Here is a 23,697-nt window from a genome sequence, read left to right as displayed (position 1 = left end):
AAGAAAACTTCTACCTCTAACTCTAGTGTATGAAATTTCCATTATGTAAGAAAATTCCATACTGATGGAGATCTATCATTCATTATTCTGTCCTCGCTACCAAGAGCCATATTCTGCCTGCAACAGTAAAAAGCATGTGATGTAGAGACAAAGTCAGCATCAGGGATGGAGGATGATTTACAACTGAATGTTTACCATTAAGCTAGCTAACTTTAAATTATCTGACTCATTTCATCAGAGCTTTCCTAAAGTCTGCTCTTTCCTTCCTGCATGTTTGCTCACTTTATTGATGGTGCTGATCTGACCACACTGTGAGTAGATAAGAGTCGTGAAGATGCATTTTCTTCTATGTTTTTAAAGAAAATATTGGTCTTCCTTCATTTTTTAATAAAAGGTCTGAAGTATCAAAGTTCAAAGAGTGGGAGGCTGTAAATGTCTGTGGAGCAAAGCACCTGACTGGGTCACTGTTGAAATAAAAAATCTAGTACGAAAAGCAAACATCAGAGAACCTGATATATCCACTTGCCTATTTTTGTGAATTCCTTTTAACAGTTATTCTCAGACAACACAAGGGAAATCCTGAATGCCACAGATTTCTTCAAGTGGTTTAAATTCAAAACATTATGTTGAGAACAATTTCAATACTCTCTTATCGTAGCATCATATACATTTATTTTATTGAAAACAAACAAACCAAAAAAAAAAAAAAAAAAACCACAAGAACACTCAAAAGGTTACATGCATGTTTAAGATCCACAGTTTTTTTTTGTGTTTGTTTTGTTTTTTGCTTAACAACAAATGTATTTCCCTTCTTTGAGACTTTCTGTTAAGCACAAACCTCAGAACTATGCCAACATAGTCAGGATTCTAACAGAAACTCCATTCTCATTTTGAAGTTAGATCATGAACTGTGCTATTTGCTCAAGGAATTATCAGTGCTTTGTAACTTTTTAATGTATAAATAGTATATACTTAATATATAAAAGCAAAATGTGAGTCCTCACCTGGAATACTGCATGCAGATTGTGGAAGGAGAGGTGAGGACCTATGGGAGGGCATCCAGAGGAGAGCCACAGAAATGAACAGATGTCCCTGTTTATTATGGGGGAATTGGATTAGATGGCTTTTAAGGGCCCCTTCCAACTCAAGCCATTCAATGGTTCTATGATTATCTATATATAATAGATAGACAGACAGACAGACAGACTTTCCCTGTGGCTAAGGAGTGAAGTATGATCTCTGCTTCTCTCTTACCTACGCGCTTGACATTTGAACATCCGCAACCTACCTCTGATCTATTACAAATGCAGTGTCTATAATTCTGCAAAGAACCCTACAGTCCCTCTTGCAAAGCACATCAAACATTCACATTTTTCTCGTTTAGTATCAGCAATTTGACTGACAGAAGCTGCAGCTGCATGTCTTTTTAAAAAATTCCATGTATTTCACTTTTTATTTTTATCTGAAGACACATTTAACAAGCTGAGAACTGCTTTGTGCTTGTGAAATGCATGGTAAAACCTCTAGTATTTATAAATGCATGGTAAAGGATTAATATAATATTGGAGATGAGGGTTTGTGCTATGATTACAAAGCCTGCTTGCACAGATGTAAGATATCCAAGCTAACATAATAAAAAATAAAAGTAGATGTTCAGTTTTTTAGAAGCATCTGCTTCTCTCAGACAATCCACGGACATGGAGATAAACTGTTGTTTCTTACCTGCAGACTTTCCCACCTGCAATGCACGTACAAAAGCAAAACAAACACAAAAAGGAAAAGACACAAAAAAGATTGCTCCCATTAGAAAAGGTTAAAAACCCTACCCAAACACAACAGAAGCAATGACTGAATCACTCCAGCACAGGGAGAACTTCCATCATGTTTCCATCTAAGCTTTTTTAGCTTCTGCATTTAATGGTTCACAGCTAATTCTTTTCTACTTGTGGAATACAGCATTTCAAGTTTCATGAGGAAGAACCAACACAAACAATCTATTCTAACATTTGTTTCAATACACGGGATTTAATGAGGTGAGATTGAGTGTAAGGGTAATAAGTGTAAGGATACTGAATTAAATTTTTTTCTAATAATAGAAAAAGATCAGAGAACTATAACTCATACTTAGCTTAAGACACCTTTTTACTGTACATTTCTGAGGGAAAGACAAAATATGAGACATTTGACTCATTTTTTCCCCTTTATTCTAAACATATGGATAAGAATTCTCCGTTTTATGCTTGTTTTTCACAAATAAAACTCCAAGCAATTCCTCTAAAACCCAGAGATTCATTGGAGACCAAGTTCATCGGGACAGCTTCCACTTAGCAAATTTAACTACTTCAACTTAAATGTTAGTTGTAAATAGTCACCCAGGATATATTTTCCAAATTACTTGATTTTTGCTGGACATAGGAGGGCTTTGAAAACACTTCTCACCTGAATACAAAAGCTTGCTCACAAGAACTATTACAGTTGTGAGCTAAGGCAAAAAATTCCTTGGGTATATTTGGGTATAGAGCAGCACAGGCTACACAGTATACATCAGGTTCTCAGAAAAAGAAGTAGAGACTTCTGCACAGAAATGGGGATAAGGTGTTTAGTTGTGAGCCAAACTCACATCTGCAGGTGGAAAAGTAATGCATAAATGAGACGAAAAGTAGAAAAGTATAAAATCCAAAAAAAAACCTCATAAACACTTTTGATAAAGCCAGAACAGGATCAAAGACAAGAATACCCTTGACTGCCATCAGTAGATTGGAAGAGCAACTTGATGATCAAAATATGGCTGAGTATAGTTTCCTTCTAAGATGGGCGATCCCTATTTGTGATGCTGGTGGAGGTGTAGTGCATACCTCTCCTTCTCTTCCCAATATTCGCTTCTTCAAATAAACCTACTGAAGGCCTCTCAAAGCTTTCCCAGTGCATATAAGCATACATTGTTCATCACAAATTTGATGTAACAATTTCTAGTAAGTCATGCCTACCAATTATCTGAAAACTCCAAATTTTCAGAGAAGACAAGTAGTCTTGAGTATGCTAAAATGACTTTTTCACAAAGGCTTTTAAAGCTAGGGAGCCAAGTTGCTTTAACAAGCTGTGTTGAATTAAACTATTTAAAGCTTGTGACTGGTTCAATCCTAAATGAGCAGCTAGCTGTGCACATCTCCATAAAGAATAGAGCTCACAAAGTGGCTGAGGTAGTTCAACACAGTATTAAGATGCTGTGTTAAGTAGTTAGCATCTCCAGGACATTTGCTGCAGGTGAACTAAAGATATCACTGCTTGCTGCTCACAGCAGGGCTTGCCTGCTTTCCACCTCAGAAATGTTCTGAGGTGCAAACCTTGCTACAAATCAACTGAATGTTGTTTGCGCTGTAGCAAGCATATAATCTTGCAAATGAGAATGGAATGCAAGTTTTCAAGTGCTGTTTCTGGGTTTTTCTGCAGTAGATGGGGATCATACATCATTCACAACACGTCACTTAGATTCTGTTAAAAAACATAAATTAGTATTTGCCCATAAAACAAAAGAAGAAAATCTATTTTATTAGTCCCTTGGAGAAGCTAAACAAATTATGCAACATCACACTTCCACCTAGTAGAAAGTAATAAATAATGTATGTAGAAATGGGAAATAAAAGTGGAAGTACTGAAGAAAGACAGAATATATCATAAGAATGCTGTTCACTCTATGGGATACAAGGCTCCATCGCTTTTTCTGTTCTGAACCTGCATGCTCTGGGAATCATCTTCACCTTAGAGCAATTCTTTTCTCTCGACGCAGTACCCTGCAGTGAACGTGCTCTGCTTCTTTTATTTTTGTCCATCCATATAATCAGCAAGGAAATCCTAAATGCCACTTGTATTGTTGATATCAAATGGGAAACTGCCTCACATAAAATGCCAGCATAAAAGACTATTTAAACTAAAGCACAAGTATCCTGTGTTAGTAGATACTTTAAGATTAATTTATACATCAGTTCAGAGCATCAGAAATCCAGTTTTGTGTTTATTTTTTTCCCATAGGGCACAAAGATACTTTCTTCTTCACTTTTTTGAGAGAAAGTTCGTATTCAGTGCCTCTATCTCTGGTGATTCTGGTACAATCTGCTAATGCACATTCCAAGCTATTTCCCACTGCTCTAGCCATACTCGTTAGCAGCACCAGTCAGCCCAACAGTGATGTAAATGTCAGCTGAGAGCTCTGCAGCAGCTCACTACCACGGCTAACTTCTGCAGGACTGCCGTGGCAAATGACAGGGCATAAATTAGATCTGATGACATTTCTGCCTCTAAAGTGTTGGCTCCTGCATATTGCTGCAGCTGCTTTGATCTTCATAGACTCATTTGTTTCTTGCAATGCATTCCAAAACTATTTGAGCTGAATTCTGTTTGCTATTAATCAAGTTAGGAGAAAACAGGAAAATATCACATTCACCTTTTCCTCCAGTATATTCGGCTTTTATGGCAAGGCAGAATATAGGCTGCCAATCATGTGGAGCACCTCTAAACAGAGTGCTTTGGCTAGCAAAGGCAAGATGTCCTTTTGTCCTAATGATAAGCTACAGTTTGCTAGAAAGGATGCTGGAGGTTTTCAGCTCTGCACTATGAGCAATAAAGTTTCAGAACAGAAAGTATTTTCCAAATTACCTTTATATTTATGTTTGGTAGTTGTATGCACAGAAGATCCAATTATCCTTTTCTATAAATCAAACAGTTTCTTATCTAGAGTTTCAAAAAGCCAAATGTTTAAGCAAAGTAATGAAGAGAAGATACTGCTAGCCTTTACTTTGATGATTTACACTTAATTTCACCTGAAATTGAGGTGATAAAAACTTTTGTTCACTGTTGCATCCATATAGGATAGACAAAGAGCATGAAGAAAGAAATCTCGAGAGAACTGCTAACCTTCTACTATAAAAGACTAGCAGTTTACCAAGCTGAACTAGTTCATTAACTAGAATTTTCTTAGCTTACTATATTATTTACAATCTGGTTTTGCTTTTCTAGCTAGCTTGCAAAAATAGAAGTAAAAAAAAAAAAAACAACAACATTTTTCAGTAAATATTTCCAGAATGAAGCATGTTTGCACAGGGACAAAAAATTCATAGCTTGAAGCGCACAAAAACAAACAGTCCAAACAGAACTAATATTGGATCTGATATTGGAACAGGCTCTTGTGAGTTGTTTTTGACATTTCACACTCAGCTTTACTATCTACCCTTTCTGTACTTCAAAGAAAGGCATGACTTATGTATAAAATCTGAATTAGGTAAGACAAATTTAGTCAAAAATAGCCCAGTCTCACTTTTCTTTCTTTGTTTTTAAATACTGTAATATTTGTTTGTACCTTAAAAATCATTAAAAGATAAATATCCTTACTTAGCCCTCTGAACTTCTTGTACAGCAAAAATGTTTTGCTTGAAGAAATTTTTCAGGTTATTCTTAGTTTCTGTAGATTTAGAAAAGTCGATGAGGAGGATTACAGAATTATCCAAAGATTAGATACAAAAAAAGAAATCAAAATTGTCATAACAGTAACTACTATTTGACATCTATGCATGCTTCAATAAATTCAAATCACTTTTTCATCTCTCACATAAGCTCAAATTAACTACTAAAATGTAAAAAGTTAAGTGTTTACAGAAATAGAAGGCAAAACCCTATTACAAAAAGCACTGAAGAGCATTACAACTATGGGTTTAGCCTCAGTAGTGATGTAATCAGTTTAGAGAAATGGATTCATAAACATACAAATCCTTGTATGCATTGTTTCATTTGCTGTAGCCGGTTCATGTGTGCACAAGTAATTCACAATTGCTTGAGGCAATCAGTTGATGTCACAAGATCGTTGATTACAATAAATCACTGCGTAGAGAAGGCAAACAATATTTTATATGAATGTAGTACATGAAGGAGTATCAACTGGCATAAACAATGATGCAAAAAAATTAATTGCAACAGTTCTCATAGCAGTTTTCTTTTTCAAGAGGCCATTTTCGGGAGCTAGCAAATCCCACCATCATTTTAAATAACTCGGTGGAAGAAAGTAGGTTATAATGGACAGTGAAGGTTTTCTGACCTTGTGACTGAAATAACTAGCATTCCAAATGGCTGCACGCAGTCACACTGGAACATGTAGTGAAAGCCTGATTTTTGCTCGCAGATACTGCAGAGGAATAGCCTGTATTCATCATAAATGTTGCTAATATTCCACCCATTCTTTCTAGCTAGAGTAGATCTCAGTTTCTGAGAGCAGATAGAATAAGGAAGACTGGTGTCTTCATAGCATATTCATTTGCTATAAGTTGCCAGAAATCTGTAACACCCTGCAAACACCATCAGGTAGGTATAAACATAAACACATAAGTGCTCCTGAAATTCAAGGCTGGGGGGAATTCATCATTACTGGACATTTGTGACTTCGTGAAATCTGAAAGCTGCTCTGATTCACACCACTGGTGTCTATAAGCTGACTTAAGTGAATCTATGCTACACTGCATGACAAGTACGCACAGACAAAATAAATTCTGACAAAATAGCTCTCATAAATCACTTCATGAAAATAAGTAAAAACTGGGATAGTTCTGTATTTTCAATATGAGAGGGAAAATACCTTCATCAAATCCTTTCCTGAATTGGATTGTATCTCTTCATATTTTATTAAGAATTTAAGATGAAAAGGAAGCCAAAGTTATTACTTTTTAACATATTAATTATTGCATTGTTTTTTTTCTGTTTCATTGTAATGTCATGTTTCTGTGGCCAAAAACATTGACAAGTATTGTTAAGACTTGAGAAGATACAACTGAGCTCTGTGTTGAAGTAAACACTGATAATTTTCAGGTGTATTAAGGGATCATAAAAACTTCCAAAAATTATTCAAGCTGAATTTGGAACAAGTTGTGCAGGGTTTAGCATATGCTCATAGATGCTCTTTTGAGGCCTCCTACTAACATTCATTCATTTTTCATGAATAAGGCACTGTCAAGAACATCTGCTCCTTAATAGGTCAAATGCCATAAATTCCCTCTGTTCCTACGGTTAGGAATAGAGAGCTGCTGGCTTACCTTGACAACCAAAGTTATTTGCGTGAAAACAATCACTGATAGACTATACTGTGGTTTTGTACTTCTAAATGTATCATCAGTATGTCACATACCACTCCTGCATACCTCAGTCTTGGTCAAAGGGTACCAGCAATCTCCCTCTCAAGGGTGTAATATCTTCTCGTGCTCCAAACTTTCCTGCATATCCATGTTATCAGTATTCATTACAAAACAGAAGAAATAGGATTGGATTTACCCTTGAGTACTCCTACATTTTTCTCATCAAAACACACATTTTTTGTTTATATAACTCAAAAAACAATTGCATCTTCAGGAAGAAACAATAAATTTTCCTGGTTTACACCATGGGAAAAAAACAAGTTGCAATTCTCTGGAATTTTGATTTATATTGCCAGTTGTATCTTTCCCATTAGTACATTTTTAAAAGGATATTTTTTTTTGAAAGCTTAGTTTAACAGGATGAAAGAAAATTCCTCTTCTGTTCTAATCTCTTTCTACATATAAGATCAACAGCCTACCACCCTTCTGCCCTCCAGGTTGTCATTTCTTACACTCGATATCTTTTTCAGCAGTTCCTCCTAATCATAACCTAAGTAAAAATACTAGAGATCACATAATCATAGTGAAACTTTTGGAAGGGACTCTGGCTGTAACTCAGTAAAGGATTCCTCTGCAAGTAAGGATGTCGCAGGCAGAGCAGGTTTCTCAGAACCTCAAAGAGAAGTTTTGAAACCCTCCATAGCATCTCTGAGCAGCTTGTCCAAAAGGTTCTACCTCAACAAGGAATCTTTTACTTTTTCTGTAGCATTCTATTGCAGATTGTGACTGTCACTTCCTGCACTTTAACTGTGGATGTCTGAGAAGAACGTGGCTCTGTCTTTCCTGTAACATCGCTTGTGTCACAGCAGAATACAATTCATTTTCTCACTTTCTAACAACTTTCCTTGTTCCAAGCTAAAGGATCAAAGTCCCTTTGAGTTTTCTCTGCATGTTGTGTGTTCCAACTCCAAAAACCATCTTAGTGGCCCTTCCTCTCATTTAACTTCTCTTTTTCACTGAGCAGCCTCAAACTGGACACAGTGATCTGCAGCTTGCTGTCAGCCCCATGAAGCAAGAATACAGACTTAGGAAATTAATTGGAAAGAGGAACCAGGTCAGAATCTGAAGTTACCAAAATGGCAACATAAAATAGTTCCAGCAAGGACCAACATCAGCTGCTGCCTGTACTTTCTGAACCTTCCCCACTGGACTTTGGCTCATTGCTGCAATTCTTCTCTGCCCTTTCTCACACAGAAATCTGCAGCTACCTTTGTGCCTGCATGCAGTCCTTAAACTTACTACCTACGAGGCTGCTTTTTCTGAAATTCCTTTAACTTCAAAATAAATCCTTGACCTATGGGATCGAATAGAAAGCTGGAAATCACTGATTGCACCCTTTGTGCCTAAAAGTTACACAAAGATGTGAAATTAAAAGCCACGTGTCCTTCCCAGCAGAGTACTCTGCTGTTAAAGAATCAAGTCTGACAACCCTCTCTATCCCTTTCTTCTTCATCTCAGTCACTCCAGTTTTCCCACAGATTAAATGCACATGCCTTATTCTGCTTCATTCCCCACAATTCATTTTCCTTGTACCACCTAAATTTAAGCATAAGTTCATTCTGCCATTCACACAAAAAGCCAATCCTCATTAAGTCTAGCTATGCGACATCTGCGATCATGTGCAACCCTCAACCCAAAGCAATATGTCAAAATTCACAACCTGGCATCCCTTGTTTCCCTCTGAGAATGAAATAGTTTTCCCATTACCTGCACTTGGATATTGTCATATATACTTAACTTACAGAAGCCAAACTTGCCAAGCTACTTTTCACCTCCTTGATCCCCCAGAATCAAGGCCTCACACTGAAGACAGCATATGTGGTGTAACTCATCACCATAGTGAATAATCTGCTTTTCTATCACCTTTTTCTTTTTAGTATTATTTTTTCTCTATTTTGATTAACAACTTTTCTAAGCAGGAATTTATTTGCTCATCTATTTTAAAATGCTAATTCTTTCTTATTTCTTCACTGATAAAGTGCCTAGCATAATTTAATTTTATGCACAACCAAGCTAAGTCTAAATAGGTAATAATGATAGTAAATGATGTAGAAAAATGTGTCATCCTATCCATGTCCAAAAGTAAATCTACTGTGTGATGTTTATGTGGTGCTAAGTATGATCCTTTTTTATCTTATTCAATCTTTTCACTTGACAGCTAAGTCAAATAAGAAAATTCACTTTTACTTTGACTCATGAGATGCAAGATTACAGAAATTTCCTGAAGCTCTCACATGTTTATTTTAAGCTAATAGCGCAGATCTTTTCAAATTATTTCTTTTAGCTTTTTAAAATACAATTACGAAATAATAGGCACACCTAGTATATATACAGCTTAGTATTAATTTCATACTGGAAAAAAAAAATTACTACAATTCTAAGAAAAGTAGCAAAATGGAGTGCTTTGGAGTGATCTGATAAAAATATGAAGACTAATGTGCACTGAAGAATTCCGCTTTCTAGACACGTCTTGTATTTTGAATCTTCCCCTTGTTACTTTCTGAAGGAAACTAGAGGAGATTGATGGCTGTCTTCATGTTTCTCTCCTATTTCACACCCGCTGTTAGCCATCATTGTTTCTGATTATTGCAATAAAATGTTAAGAAACGCTTAGCTCAGATACAGTCAAATATATAGCAATCAGATTCTGAACTCATTTGCAGTAAAGAGAATCTCTAAAGAACCACATTTTATTAAGATAAAAAACTTACTCTCTGTAGTATTCCTAGGGAAATTAAGCCCTGTTTGGAAATCACTACCATCTTTCAAGGAAGAAATTTCTGTGAGGTTCCTAACTTGGAGTTTAAAATGGCGCAGATTTTAAATGCTGATCTGATACAATATGTTCTTAGTACTTGAGATTGTTAGTCGTAGCAACACCATGCTGTGAAAGGATGAGTTGAATTGCCAATAGGAAACTACTGAAATCCTAACAATATAACTTTTTCCTAGAATATGTGATGTCTTTTTAATGCAACGTTCCTTTTTATACAAACAAAAAATTGCTTTAATTCTCTTGGCAACAGTTTTACTTCGCCAACATAACTTTGTAGAACAAATTCTAGGAGTAAATTTGCTGCATCATTATATTTTACTGCTATATAGACGCACTATTTTCTTGTTTGGAGTCAGCTAGCAGCCTTTTGCTGTCAAAAGAGTGAGGAGAAAAAAGATAAGAACAGCATTTTTCCTAGAGAAAGAGTAATACTCTGCTTGAGAACTTTACTTGTCAACAAAAAGCCTACTGAAAAGCTGGTTTTAACTTTAATCTTGCTAATAACATGCTGAAAAGTCTTTATTAATAGACTGGATTTTAGTTCATCACTTATAACAAAACACAGAAACTGAATATTTTCATTCTTATCATCATGCACTGTAAAAGCAATAACAACAACAAGAAAGATGCCTTGAAATAGAGTTCCTCAACTGTTGTTAATAATGCAATAGATTAAGTGAAGTTGCTAGTTGACTCTCATGCCCCAGGAGTCTCATCATTAATGCCAGTCACCAGGGTTTATGATATACAGCATGTTGCCAAAGTGACAGTGCTACAGAAAGCTTTCAGAAAGAAGTAAAAACAGCATCCTACAGGCCATGCTAGAGAATAGTTTATCCAAGGCAAATCTATTTTTCAGCCAGGCTCGTTTTCAGACATTAAAGAATTGGACTCGATGGTCCCTTCCAATGCCTGCAATCCTATGATTCTTTGATCCTTATGGGTCCTTTCCAACTTCATATTCTATGATTCTGTGATTATAAAAAGCATAAATTATATGAAAAATAAAAAGAAACTGAGAGATGTTGAATTATATTCATTCCTCTCACAGAGGACAGCAATCCAAAATGTAGATATTTGGACTGCAACTTCACTTTTCAATTATGATTTTTAGGCTATGCAACTGCAACATGCTGCCTTATAATCTCAGATCTGGGGACAAATGCAGTGAAAATTTTGAAACCTTTGCTAGATGCCCAATGGGATCATAATACAGTGAGTGACCCAAAGCACACGGCTCATTATCAGAAGCCAGAAGCCATCTATAATCAGTATCCTAAGGCGTACAGCTCCTTACATCTTCAGGTGGTTATCAGCATTTTGGATAGAATGTGGAAGACACTGTTTGTCTGAGTTGAAGCAACTCAAAGGGGAGAGGGAGAGGGAGAGGGAGAGGGAGAGGGAGAGGGAGAGGGAGAGGGAGAGTGAGAGGAAGAGGGAGAGGGAGAGGAAAAGGGAGAGGGAGAGGGAGAGGGAGAGGGAGAGGGAGAGGGAACTACTGTGACATACCAACAGGGACAATAACTCAAATACTAGGTTTTCTAAGAATATTGAGTACTGTGGTAATACTGCATGTTTCATCCTCACGTTATAACGTATTTGTCTAAACTTACAACAGTTCAGCAACAGATCAGTTAATAATTAAAATCATTTGTGAAAAATAACAACTTCAATAGATTAACTACACTCATGGTTATTTTTCACAGAAGGGAAAAGAGGTGAGGGAGAAGTAGATTTTTCAGTCTCTTATTTTTAGACTCTACCAAGATTCAGAATGAATAATGACCTCTACATAAAGAATTGGAAAATGTGCCATATAAAGAAAGAATAAGGGAGAGGTGAAACTATTTAAATTCCCATGTAGAAGATTAAGAAAGGAATCGATCTCAGTTTGGGAGTGTGTAGAGTAGGAACAAAGACTTGGTAACGAGTTCTCCAATCTAGCACAGAAAGATACATCAAAGATGTAAGAGCAGGAAAACAAAGTAACCAAGCTTTTGTTTCTTCCTATTATTTACAGTAATCATAGGAAATACTTAAAAGAGATTGGAATTGATTCTTTGTCTCTGCCACTGATAATAGTATCTGATGAGATGGATTTCTCTTTTTTTTTTCCCCTCTCCTTGAGAGATTTGATATCATTCAAGGAGACACAAGTTCTATTTTGGGTTATAGAACAGTTACAATCATACACTTCCCTTTCCTCCTTACCTAATCATTTATGAATAGCACTAAAACACACATTAAGGCCTTTCATTAAAATATATATATATTACAAAACAGATTTATTGCTTTATGTACAAGCAATGGTGTATTTTCCTTGACTTAACAATAACATTACCAGAAATCTTGAAATTAGACTGTCATTTGGAAAATATGGCCCTAAAGAACATAAAGGTTATACACACATTCATTTTCCTTCTTTCTGTTCAGGGACTACTTGGCACGAAAAAAAATCAGCTATCTACAGTGCTTCCCACAGCAAATATTCCATGTTTCTGACCATTTGCCACCCACAGCTATTCTGTAACCATATACTGTTCCATGAAATGCCTACTTTAAACAGCAGAGCTTGATTCTCCCTTTACACATATAACAACTGCAAGCTATGAGCTGCAAGTGGGAGTAGCAAGGTGAAATTCAGTACTCTAATCACTCTTTTCAAGCTGATAATGTGACAGTGCAGAAGACAAAACAACAAATACAAACCATACCTACTCACTGAATATATAGATTTTATATATTGATAACTTATTTTTCCTCATTTCGTGTTCTTTTCTCCTCCATGTACTTCCTTGAATTCCCCATGAGCTTCAAAATACGTTATTATCCAAGGGAAATCAGTGCTGACAAAACAGTACAAAGCTAAAACTAGAGTGCTTTTCAGCTTCAGTTCATCATAGTTTCATACTTGGCAGCATTTCAATATGAAGGTAAAGACAACTAAATCCCACTACCTAAGCACTTTACGCATTCATTTTCTGTCTTCAACCTCAGAATGAGCATAATTTCACATAAGCACAATTTTGAAGAAGATAAATGACAAAAAGAATGACAAAATTGAGAAAACGTTAATGTTGATATTTTGTACTGTGATCCTTCCAACAGATTTGCTCAGCTAAAAGCTGCATATTGTCAGAACTCAGTCTTCTAATCTGGTTTTAAAACTTCTGTTGACTCAGCACCTCTCAAAGATTAGACCAGAAGGTATTCTTCTCACTACTGCTATTTCTCCTCTTCGCTTCCTGATTGTCACAAAGACATAAAAATGACTATTCTTTGAACTATATATGCTCAAGGAAAAGGTTTCTTAGGTTGGCTTAAATATTTGCACCATGCTAAATTGCCATAAGATCATCTGCTGTGATCAGAATTACTGATTCCTATTTTGAGTCTGAAAACTTTCATTACTTTACTGTACAATGGTCAAATAAAAAATAAAACTAGGTTTTGGCTTTCTGATTGCTACTTTCAATTTAACAGATAACCCCTAGAGAATAATTTCTTCAAGCTAGGAAAATAAAACTGTACAGAATGATAGGGAGCAATATCCATGAGAAGTAGAAAAGATTACTTTGTCATCTCAAAGCTAGAATGGAGAAAAAAGTATCATATTTTATATAAATGCCCCCAAATCTTTTTGTTTGATTTTTTTTTTTTTTTTTTTTAATAGAATGAGGTGTGGGAGAACAGATTGCATTGTATTTACCCATAAGAAAAATGTCATTGAATGATGAAATCCAGTGTAGATTTTTACCTGCAGCACTCCCCACACAGCTGATGAAAGTACAGAAAGCGTCAATCAATGCTGATCATAGCCCAAGAACACTGGTTAGAAAATAACTGCAGTCTAGGGCTGGATAAGGAGTGAACTGAAGATCAAGCATGAGAGATTTCTTGCAGGCTGTGCTTGTACACTAGGCTGTGCTTTAACTCAAGAATTAGGCCACGTCCTTCAAAAATGAAAGGTTTCTCTTTCAGTCCCACAGAAAACATTTTTAATATAAATTACTTTTAATTGCCCATTTATTCTTGCATGGGACTGTAAGCAAGTATACATGTGAATTAAGAAAAAAAAGTTAGATTAAAAGTTGTGTGCCTTGATGGGGTGGTAAATTGGCCGCTACAGCTCTGACCTTGCTGGTCAGGACAAGATTTTGGCCTCTGATACCAGATGCTTTTCTACAGATTCAGGCAGTTAGTACAGACAGCGGTCTCCTGTTTCTCCAAAAAACACTGTTAGCTATCTTATCTCTGGAATGCAAAGTAGCAGGCCCGGACAGCGAAACCATAGAATCATAGAATCACCAAGGTTGGAAAAGACCTAAAAGATCACCCAGTCCAACCGTTCACCTATTCCCAATAGCTCCTACTAAACCATGTCCCTCAACACAACATCCAGCCTTTCCTTGAACACCCCCAGGGTGTAACCACAAATTAACGAAGAAGTAGCGGACTGCTGGACAGAGTTATACCTGATAAGATGACTGGCCAGAGCCAGTCAAACATCCTCCAACTTCACCCAGGTCAAAGAGTACACACCGAGAAAGACATACACCATCAGAAGACAGCTAGGGACCACCAAGAGATACCACGCATGCGTAAAAGAACTGAGACTTGGGGTGGGGAAAAATATCAATCATTTTGGGGACTCATTGTAATAACCCAACCTTTTCTTGAAAATCTAGTGCATATGTAAGCAGCTTGTTCTTTAAGTATGTGCCTTTCTTGACCTCTGGTATGCAGGGTAGGTGGGAACACACCCTCTGCATCCAGTATGTGTGCAGCGCTGATGAAATACACTTGTTTTATAAACTACTCCGTGGTTATAGAGTTTGATTTCCACATGTCACCCGGCAGCCTCTAGCTGTACTTACGAAACATTACACTACAAATAATCTTTATTTCACAAGTGAGGAAAATCAATAATTCATGCATGGTGTAACCACAGACTGCACTGACAGGTATTTCAAACAAAATCAACAAAAATCTATCTATGGCATGCATTGTATTTCTTAGGGAGTTTTATTCCATAGTTCATACTTATCTGTCTTTTGTTTTTTTTTTTTAACTATAATTCCTCTATTCTTTCTCTAGCCCTTTAGATTCCAAAGTCATTTGAGAAGGCTTCATTTTCTGCTACCCATTCATTCTAGGTTACAAGTGATTTCAGTAGCAGAGAGGAAAGTAATTTTCTAGAGCAGGTAAGTACTGTGGTTATTTTGAAGTTCTGCTCTAAGAAACACAACGACAATAAGTGAAGGACAGAACTCAGTGTTTTAACATGCAATTTATGTCCATGGTCCTGCAAACATCATTATGATCAATTACTGTCAAGCAACTTTCCTCTGACTGACTTCGGCTGTAGATTCGGAGAAATTGTTAAGATTTTCAATTTCTTGAAATACAATTGTACAGTGACGCCTATAGAAAAAGGTAAGTGCTTTTCATAAATCTAAGCAAATGAATGATAGTATTTTACACTGAGACACAGCTGTTACGTCTTGATAATTAAAAAAGGAAGAGGTGGGTCAGTTTTTCATAGCACCTGAATCAATTTTGCTCCGCTACATAATAAAATATTTTAAAATTGTGGACTTTCATGTGTCAGTGAGCGATACTATCTCTAAAATATTTTCATCTTCCGTTACAATAATGTTTTCCATTTTACATTGTGAAGTTCTTTAGGTTTTGAAATGATAATCTGCTTTAGGGAGATAACTATTATGCAATAAAATCTGTAGGCAAACTGAGAATATGGATGAAAAAAAATCACAAAAATATCATTAGAAAAAAAAAAAATCGTATTGAAAAGATCCCCGCAAAGCCCACTGGAAATTTGGAACTGCTCATAGTTTCTGTTCCTATCTAAATCTTTGCTAATGTGCTCAACAGCATATATGCTCAAGACTTGGACTTTAGAACGCCACTGAATCTACATACCACAAAAACATATCAGAGAAAAGAAATCCTGTCAGACTTCATTATGCAAAATGATAAGAACAAGTAGTCATATCCAGGCAAGAATTAGGGACATGCCATTATGAGCATAAAAACGTTACCAACGATATCTGGAGGACTGAGGATAAACTGATATCAAAGTAAAAAAAAATATTGTACATTGAAAAATACCTGGAAGTGAAATCCTAAAAAAAAAAACTTTGCACAACGACTATCTGATGTTTAGAAATTAACAAAAAAATGAAAGTTCAAATTCTGTACTTCTCCACAACCTGAAGACAGGGGATGGCAAACTCATATATACCTGACACAGATTCCTGATTCCTAGGTTTTTCAGTATTTATATTTTGCACCTTTCTATGGAGTGACAAATATATATCTTCAGATGACTGTAAAGGTGACCATAAGAGGTGCTGCTTATTACACCTGAATGTCTCTGAATTTTTTCAACAATTAAAAAAAAAATCGAATGAATACAATAGTAGCTTATTGAAGGAACATATCAAAAGGGTAAACAATTGAATTTATATCCGAATGAGAAAAGAAACTTGCAAGTTAAATGGAGGACTAAAATGAAGCAAGACAGGTAATACTTTGGTATGAAACTTGCAGAAAGTACAAAAACTAATAATAAAAATGGTTTTCAAAAACAGAAGTAGGATGACTGAAAAGTCAGTGGATCCAGTAAACTACCAAGATACAAAAGGAACACTAAAGAAAGGTGAGATCACTGCAGAAAAGATAAGTGAATCTTTTCATCAGTACTCAGTATGGAGAAGGTCAGAAAGGTTCACTACTTCATAAGGGATGAGATGGAGAAGCTATTCCAAAAGAAGGAAAGTGTCAATAGAAGAGGTTTTAGCACAGATTAATAAATCAAGCAGTAGCAATTGTCAGGATTAGGTAATTTGTGCAAGAGCAAAGGAAACTCCAGTATGAAGCTACTGAGTTTCAAACTGAGATATATAAACTATTGCTTGAATTGGACACTGTGACAAGAAAAATAAAAGAATGAAGAGATATAACTCTTGAGAAAGGATACGTATAATGAATAAAAGGGCTACAGACTATTATACTGGCTATCCTATCAAGAAAACAGGTAGGAATTACGACAGAGACCAGAATGCACTGATATGAAATATTTACAAAAAATTCCACATGGATTTTATACCCAAAAATCCCACAAAAAACTATCAGTTTATATATAAAAAGTTGATGAGCATTAATTAATTGAGATCATTCACTCAGATTTACAGAAGGCTATTGGCAAGGTTACTTCCCAAAGACTCTTGCAGAAGCCATGCTTACTCAAGATAAAACAAAAGTCTCTCCTACTAATAACTAATTTAAAAATAAGAAATCCAAGAGAATAAATGTCTGTTTATTTGTTGAGTTGTCTGTGCCATAGATGCTTTTCTGGTGACTATTGCTGCACTTCAGCCATTCAGGAAGAGGTTTTGTTACCACTGAGCAGAAATGTTTGATTTCCTCAATTCATGCATGTAGGGCAAGAGATGGAGACAAGAGCCTCATGATGACTTCTTTTTCAGAAAGATGAATTATACTGGATTCAATTCAAAGGAATCTACTTGATGTTTTCAATCTATGGAATGAGGTACTACCTCCTTCATTACACTGCAGGAGTCACAGCTTCTAAATTCTCTAAGTTTCATGCCAATTTTTCCAATGTGTAAGCTATTTGAGAAAAAGTTAGAAGAGTTAAGTTTGCAGTTTTAGAGCGCACTAGTATTTCACATTAATTCTTCACGTAGACAGTTTTAGCTTACCATAAATTGAGTCAGTACAGCATTACTTTCACTATTTATGTCCTCTAGGTAAACAAAAAACACAAAACAAATGAAAAAAAAAAACCAAAAATAAAAATAAACATGGTCATTTTTCATCAAGAGAAAACAATCACTCAAAATTCTGTGAAACATATGAAAGTATTTTGCCAATAGTAAACTAAAAGCCAAATGTGAATTTCAGAAATAAAATTGATTTGGAAAATATCTCTTGCAGTATTATAAAATCATAGAACAGTTTGGGTTGGAAGAGACCTCTGAGATCATTGAGTTCAAATCCCTCTGCTATAGGCAAGGACACCTCCCTCTAGACCAGGTTGCCCACAGCCTCATCCAACCTGGACTAGAATGCCTCCAGGGAGGGGCATCCACAACTTCCTGGGCAACCTGTTCCAGTGTCTCACCACTCTCACAGTAAAGTATTTCTTCCTGATATCTAGTCTAAATACCCTCTTCCAGTTTAAAGCCATTTCCCCTTGTCCTGTTGCTACATGCCCTTCTAAAATGTCCCTTCCCCAACTTTCTTGTAGGCCCTCTTGAAAGCCACTCTAAGGTCCCCTCAGAGCCTTCTCTTCTCCAAGTTGAAGAGTCTCACATCTCTCAGCCAGCCCTCATAGGTGCAGTGCTCCAGCCCCTCTGATCATCTTCATGGACCTCCTCTGGACCCAATCCAACATCTCCATGTCCTTCTTGTGTTGGGGGCTCCAGAACTAGAAGCACTATTCCACCTGGGGTCTCATGAAAGCAGAGTAGAGGGATAGAATCACCTCCATCGACATGCTGGTCACACTTTTCTTGATGCAAACCAGGATATGGTTGGCCTTCTTGGCTGCAAATGCACATTGCCAGCTCACATTGAATCTTTCATCAACTGACACCCCGAATTCCTTCTCCTCGGCCTCCTTTCAAGCCATTCTCTGCTCAACCTATTCCTGTGCTTGGGATCACCCTGACCCAGGTGCAGGACCTTGCACATGGCCTTACTGAACTTCATGATGTTGGCATGGTCCCACCTCTCCAGCCTTTTCAGGTCTGTCTGCATGACATCCCTTCCCTTCAAATTATATAGTATGTTTTCGGTGATAAAAGTTTGCAAATATGTTTCCAACTCTTTCACTCTCAAGAGATTCTGGAAAGCTTACAATTATGCAGAGCAAGCAAATGACAGTGGAATATTATTTCTAACAACATAATACTATTTCCATTATTTTTAATAGTAGAATTTTGAGCTTCTCTTCTTCATTGTTTGACCCAAACTGTTCTTTCTTTATTCCATTTCTTTCATTTCTTGTTTTCCATTACATGCATCCTTTTTAGATCAGCTATATCAATATGAGTTCATACTCCTGCTCATTTCATTTGTTATTTTTAAGTTACTCCAGTAACAAAAGCAATATGGAAAAACCTCTTATGCACACTGATAAAAAGCTACCATGGCTATTGATTGGTTAATTTCCAGAATTTTATAGGGTCCTTTTACAAAACAATCCTGTCAAGCCTTTCTGTTAATTTAATTATAAATGCATCTACTGGAATAATACATAGCGCTGTTTTCAACCCAGTGTTTATTCTGTTCAAATTGCAATTAGTATCAAGGTAACAAGCAGCACTGTCAAATCCCAAAGGTAAACACTCTGTACTGTACAGATAAATGTACTGAAGATGACAGTCAAATGTTATTGAAGCAGGGGAAAAAACACCCCTTGCATTCTCCTGACAAACAATTTTGACAGGATAAGAAAAATTTCTTCTGAAAAAGCTTTGCAAAAATACAGATACATAAATTAAAGAGAAATACAACATCTCAACAAAGAGAAAAATATCCATGGTATCCTACTTTTATCCCTAAAGCCCTTATAGTCTAAACTTAGCAGAGAAATCAGCATGTACTATACTACTGTAGAAAAGATTACTATGATTCATAAACATGAAATACATGACAATAAACTCAATAGGCTTTTTTTTTTCAGAGTTTCTGTAATAAGCTGTTATGAACAATGATAGAGAGGTGATTAGAGACAGTAGATTTTTCTTAAATTTGAATTATCATATATTTGATTTATGTTGCTCAAGTGGCTTCTAACATTTACCAGGTTATAGCTTGTTTGCTTGATGGACTATAAACAAGCTCCTGATCCCAAAACTTCAAAAATACCGTGCGCCATGTGGTGTCCTAGATAACATCAGGCTGTAGATCAAATGCAAATCTGAATTGTTCACTTGGGGTGATTTGAAGTGGATTAACTTTTCTAAGTGTAATATTTACTCTGTTATTTACACACCACAGAATGTGCCAGTGCAAGCTAGGGATGGTGACTTGATGTAGTTGGAGTGAAGGGAGCAAGGATTTCATAGGTAAGGAAGCATTTTCATTTTATGTATATATAAAATGATTAAAACAAGAATTTTCCACATATAAAGGCATCCTCAGGACAAAAGCCAACAAAGAAATCATCTAGCTATTTGATCATGTCTTCACTTTATTTCTTAAGTGCCTTATTCCTACACGCAACTTAAAAGAAGGAAAAATAGGAATTTATGACCCTTTACATATGACTGATAATATGTTTACCAAAATCATTCAGAAATATTCGTATAATAGTAAGATTTTGCTGTAAGGAAAGTATAAAAAACACTGCAGCAAACAACGCAGCTCAAGTCTAATTAGGTAGAAGGCAAGCAGAAACGTCAAGGAAGAGTTTTGTTTCTTTTTTGAGTAGGTTATTTTGCTGCCTATACTTCCATATTTTTCTGTTTATAGTTGGATTTCCTGGATCAATGTTTATTCTGCTCTGGGCTGTTTATGACACTGCTTTACAAGAATTTAAAAACATTATCACATTTATAATAGATTATAAAAGAATATACAAAAATGATCATGTATCTTGGGGTGGGGTTTTCTATTTGAAATAAAAGTCTGCAAATAATAATAAAATCTAAAGCAACATTAAGAAAATGTCTCTTAAATATCATGTTCTACATTGCTGGAGCTCAGCTACATAATTTGGTTATGACTGCAGAGTTTCACAGAGTTTCAGCTGCAAAACTGATTCTTAGTCATGCAAAGGACTAATGCTACTCCCTCGAGAACAAAAGGAACAGGCTCATTTTAATCCTCTATTAACTGTATTAGAGAATTTTATGTGGATTTTAAGTTTTATACAAGCAAACTCAACGAAACCTTCCCAAATTAATTTACTACAATTTTGTTAGAAGAGGACAGAAATTTGCCCTATGAGTGGCTTCCACAATATCAATATGAGATACAGCACATAACTATCCAGTTAATTACATATCTTGTTACTAAAACATGCCCTTTTATAAGTCCGTATTGATTTATTTACTTTTTGATTAGGAAGATGAAAAATGGATTACAGAGCACGAGTTTAATAAGGACTAAAAGGAAGTTTTCCAGCCCTAGGATAATTTCATTCTTATCTTTGTTATCTACTGCTTGCTATTTTGCTTTAGTAATTCGATATTTTATATTCACTTAATACCTTTGTTGTATATCTATAGAAGATAATCACAACTAAATCACCAAAGAAAGAAGAAAACAATACATTCATCTCCCTCACATAATAATTATACCAAACCAAAACAAACAATTGAAAAATAAATACAACACAGCATACTATTCGGGACACCTTTCAGGATACAAAAGACTCTATAGGACAGGAAGTATGAAACAACTTAAAATAATACCAGGAAGCCTATTTTCTATGGTAAAAAAAAAATCCTACCAAACATAAAGAGTTTGTAAAAAAATATTATCTTGGTCTTTGAAATAAAAGTTTTGTACATCTGAGCAATACTTGACATTAGTATTGCACTACACAAAACAGACTTTGAAAGCAAAAGTAAATACAACAAGTTCTTGTTTTAACTGTGTCATTAGTCTGAAAAATATAAATTGAAGATTATGCAGAAAATGAGTACTTGCTGTAGCCTGACGTTGCACAGAAAGAAGAGGTGAATAACTCTTACTGTTTCTTATCAATAAACATAAGCCCCTCACATGTAAAAAGATAATGTAAAAGTCTTCAATTTAAATAAAATTTTACTAAATTCAAACGCATTCTAACAACAAACAGTTGTAGATCTCCAGTAGAAATACTCATGTGTTTGCAATAAGCCACATGAGAAGACCTCCACTCCAACTATTGTTCGTAGTAGTTTTGTTTAATCATAATACTGAGCTGAATATATTTATTCTTAATATGAATGTGAAAGTATTTAGTGAATTTAACAAAGCAGCAAACAACTCCTTTCCTTCCATCATTCTAGAGCAATAAAATTACAAATGATTTCAGATTTCTGAAAGATACCTTTCAATAAACTCGATCCACAAAGAGGACTACATAAAACTCAAAGCCACATCACAATGGGAATGCTTCATCAAGTCCAAACATTACCTGCACTAATGGACACTAGATGGAAGAAGTTTAACCGTGTCTTGGAAATGAGAGAAAAATTGCAGAACAAGACAGGAAGCTAGCCAATAGCCAAGCCAAAAAGTTCTTTTTTATAAAGGTATGGTAGACTCAGCTTTTGCAAGAAAAGGACATAACTGTAGCAGGGAAAGACTGCAAATAAAGTGGTATACAATTACTTGAATAATTATTTTGTACCATGAGCACTTGTTTTTTGTAAATGGAGTCAGTACTTCATTACTGTCAGCTTTCCTAACAGGAAGGAGCAAATGTTTGCTAGCCCGTTTGAACTCTGAAACAGGTACTTGCTTTTAAGACAACAGACAAGTTTAATCCTGCCTAGTTTAAAATGTCTTTGGAATCTCTACTGAGTCTCACTAGCAGGTGGTTTAGATGGAGCGGAGACCTGCCATTATTACTTCATAAAAAGCTACCAAAAAGAAATTCTTTTTTTTTTTTTTTCCTTAAAGATCTGAGGTTATCGTGACTTAGTATGGTGTTTAAATTCAACGGTAGTTTAGTAAATTAGTGATGAATTTTAGAAGTTCTCACATAGCAAACATTACCACCTTAATGTAAGTCATAACACTGTATCAACCTCCTTAATCAGAGTATGCTTGGAAACCATTTATAATCTCTGGCAACATGAAACAGGTTAAAAAGGTTAGAACCATCTACCTTCTAACTGATTAGAAGCAGAAATATTAGACGCTGAGAAAAAGTAAATTCCAATCAATTAATGTTAGAAATTTAAAAGTGGGGTAATCCTTACAAGTTTATTTCCAGAATATACTAAAATGTTTAGATAATTATTATGAACACAATTGCATTTACCATTTTACATTTACTCTGTAAATTACAAGACATTATTGAGACCTAATCTCAATCGAACTATCTTTCAGCATGCCCTGTCTCTCGAAGTGTGGGTGGTCTCATTCACCAGCATTGCTGGTTGTTTCCTTGAGACATAGGAAAACACTTGTGCAGAACATAAAAAACTTCCATTGAATCTTTCCTGCACAAGAAACCTTCCGAGCAAAAAAAATCTATGCAGTACTCACTTTATAGACTAATTCAATGTGATTTCTATAACAAATCACAAATATTAGGTCCCCAAATTATACCTTTTACTGTTCTACTATCTCTAACAGTAGTTTCTAGCACTGAATGAAATCTTGTTTACAGTTTTCTCTGGAGAAAATTATCAGGAGGTGGCAACTACACTTCACGCTCTTCAGTATCCCTTAAGCATAACACTAAGTCAATTTCTAACTCAGCTTTAGCCTTTCAACTCCCTGGTCACTTTGCAGTCTAACACACACTTATTTTTTTCTTTTTTCTCCAATAGACAAGACATTTATCTTTGGGAAAATGCCTGGTGGAAAAAGCATCCTTACATTATGAATTCTAGCCATATAAAACACAAACAAGAATTACTGATTGATTGAGGTAAGCAGTAGGTGAAAAGATTTACAAAGAACTGTGTCAACAACCTTCCCATATTATCTTATCTCAGTTCAACCCATCCCTTACCTGATTTCTTCCAAACC

Source organism: Centrocercus urophasianus, unplaced genomic scaffold (assembly GCF_019232065.1).
Source record: "Centrocercus urophasianus isolate 14NV4802_14NV808 unplaced genomic scaffold, USGS_Curo_1.0 seq_32, whole genome shotgun sequence".
NCBI classification, from domain to species: domain Eukaryota; kingdom Metazoa; phylum Chordata; class Aves; order Galliformes; family Phasianidae; genus Centrocercus; species Centrocercus urophasianus.
The sequence above is the reverse complement of the archived record's forward strand: the minus strand, read 5'-3'. Positions refer to the sequence as shown.